The sequence below is a fragment of the Bison bison genome, unplaced genomic scaffold (assembly GCF_000754665.1).
Source record: "Bison bison bison isolate TAMUID 2011002044 unplaced genomic scaffold, Bison_UMD1.0 scf7180017864163, whole genome shotgun sequence".
NCBI lineage: Eukaryota > Metazoa > Chordata > Mammalia > Artiodactyla > Bovidae > Bison > Bison bison.
In genome coordinates, this window is record NW_011494735.1 from 2995372 (window position 1) to 2998499 (window position 3128).

The 3128-nt window shown below is 39.5% G+C and overlaps 1 pseudogene; it reads right to left on the reverse strand.

Annotated features, from left to right (window-relative positions):
* Nucleotides 1-2179: 2179 nt before the first annotated feature.
* Nucleotides 2180-2483, reverse strand: LOC104989748 (annotated as a pseudogene).
* Between the last annotated feature and the right edge of the window lie 645 nt (nucleotides 2484-3128).

Here is a 3128-nt window from a genome sequence, read left to right on the forward strand (position 1 = left end):
CCAATAGAATACAGGAATCAACTGGAGTAAGCTTCTATTGCTCAAACATGACAGTATTTGAGCTTCAATGAGGATAAGAGGGTTTCCCAGAAGGTGCTAGTGGTAAAAAAATTTGTCTGCCAATGCAGGAGACCTAAGAGACTCAAGTTCAATCCCTGGGTCAGGAAGATCCTCTATAGGAGGGCACAGCAACTCACTCCAATATTCTTACCTGGAGAATCCCACAGGCAGAGGAGCCTGGCAGGCTACAGTCCATAAGGTCACAAACAGTTGGACACTACTGAAACGACTTAGCACAAGGATAATGATTACAATGGATCAAAGTCCGTTAGATAAGTTTAAATGTGTGATAATGAATAATCATAATGACATTGGGGAAAAAAACAATTGGTCACCTTTTGAGGGTAGTCAGTTCAGTTGCTCAGTGTGTCTGACTCTTTGTGACCCCATGGACTGCAGCATGCCAGGCTTCCCTATCCATCACCAATTCCTGGAGTTTACTCAAACTCATGTCCATCGAGTCGGTGATGACATATCATCTCATCCTCTGTCGTCCCCTTCTCCTCCTGCCTTCAATCTTTACTAGCATCAGGGTCTTTTCCAATGACTCAGTTCTTTGCATCAGGTGGCTAAAGTATTGGAGCTTCAGCTTTAGCATCAGTCCCTGCCAATGAATATTCAGAACTGATTTCCTTTAGGATGGACTGGTTGGATCTCCTTGCAGTCCAAGGGACTCTCAAGAGTCTTCTCCAACACCACAGTTCAAAAGCATCAATTCTTTGGCACTCAGCTTTCTTTATAGTCCAACTCTCACATCCGTACATGACTACTAGAAAGACCATAACTTTGACTAGATGGACCTTTGTTGGCAAAGTAATGTCTCTGCTTTTTAATATGCTATCTAGGTTGGTCAGAGCTTTTCTTCCAAGGAGCAAGCATCTTTTAGTTTCATGGCTGCAGTCACCATCTGCAGTGATTTTGGAGTGATTTTTGAGGGTAACAGGGAACCAATTCATTTTCTTGAAAAGTAGAGAAAGAAAAGAATCGTATATTTAATCTGCCTTTCCTATATAGACTGTACCATGGGGTAGCCAAGTAACATAAAATTATATCAGCAAATAAATGAAAATAAAATGATAAAATTAAATGTAAGCATTGCAATCTTCAGTTTAATGGAGCTAAGCATTAAGCATCAATGGCTTCTAGTATCAAAAAAGTGAGAAAACTGGATGTAGTGTGCTTCCTAACACATTTGATTAGTTGGCTGGATTTCAACTGCTACTTCATAAGAAATAGGAAAGAGGAGAATTTTACCTGCACCATGAGTGTGTAATCAGCAAAATCCAGACTTTGGAATACTCTATAGGTCAAATGGTTTTAGATTCTTCAAAAAATGTATTTTAAGAAAGAGGAATAATGGAGAGTCTGCAGATTAAGATTCTTAAAAGACATATTAGGTTTGTTTTTTTTTTTTAATTGAATTTTCTGCAATATTGCTTCTGTATTCTATTTTGGTTTTTGGCCATGAGGCATGTGGGATCTTAGGTCCCCAACCAGGGATCAAACCACACCCTCTGCATTGGAAGGTGAAGTCTTAACCACTAGACTACCAGGGTAGTCCCCATAGACTTTTTAAAAAATGGGGCAAGACTAAACTGCAATGCCTAGAGACACTTACATGATTAAATCACAAAGAAATGTAAAAAGCAAACATTGTAAGAGTCATGATGGTGATTATTTTGTAGAAAAGGAATAGCCTTTGGGATGGGCAACATGAAGGGACTTCTGGAGTAGTTGCAAGGTTTCTTTTTCATAATGGGGTGGTGGTTACAGGGGTGTTGGCTTTTAATAATTCATTATACATTTATTTTGTGTCACTTTCTGTATCTGTGCTTTATTTAATAATAAAAAGGTTAAAAAAAAAAACATTCTAGAAAAGAAGTTTCTAATTGGCCTAGTATGGAGCCTAAAAGATACTGGAGTTGCTATAAGGATTGGGCAAAAGCAGCTAGGCAGCCTAAGCCCACTACCTTTTATTACAGTACAGTTACCTCAGAAATAATTCCATACCCTCTGACAATTGATTTTCTTATAGGCCCTTGACTTTTTCTTCTCTCTCTCTCTCTTTTTTTTTTTTTCTTTCCACGGGAAGGTTTTATTACGCACAGAGGGAAAAGGCTCAGTCCTTCTTCGCTACCACTTTCCTCATGGTGGCCAGGACATTGCTCAGCTCCTCATTCTTTCTCTTGGCAGGAACGTGTGTCCCCACCCTGTTCTTGATGAAATTGAGGGCCAACTTGTCCTTGGAGACTTTGAACAGTTCCATGAGCTGCCACTCATCAGGGGCGAAGCCGCACATGTCCTGCACAAACTTGGTGTGTTTGGTGAAGCGGTGGCAGCTATGTCTCAGTTTGCTCACTTCTTGTTCTTGGTCACCTGTGGCCCTTGTTGAGGCCTATGGCCATGGGATGGCACAGAGCCATGGCTGATGCTCTTCAGTGGCTGCCATGGGAAAAGCTACTTTTTCTTTTGTTATATTTGCTTGAAAGAATTTGAACTCAGAATAAGTAGTACTAATTGTCTTTGATAATATCAAAATCAGAAGTCAATACTGAACAAAACAAACCAGGTTTAGACATCAGCTATGTTGGCTAATTAAGGCAGTTGGATACGCAATCATTTGTTCATAAGGTACTCCCAACTTCTGCTGATCATTTATTGCTATTAGACAATGACTATCTGAATAACTATGGATGGTGTTCCTGAGAGCCTGCCTCAGAGTCTCTGACTGAACACATTCATTCATAAAATATTTATGGACTATAAATGGCCAATCAGAACCTGAGAAGATGCTCAACATCATTAACTGTTAGATAAATGCAAATGAAAACAACAATTAGATACCATTTCACACCTACTAGGATGGTTAAAAAAAGACAGATAATAGCAAGCGTCAGTGAGGATGTGAAGAAATCGGAAATCTCATTAATTGTTGGTGAAACTGTAAAATGGTTCAGCCATTTCACAAAAACAGTATGGCAGTCCCTCAGAATGTTCAACACAGAATTTTCATGTGACCCAGCAGTTCCACTCCTTGACATATCCCCAAAAGAATGTATCATATGTGT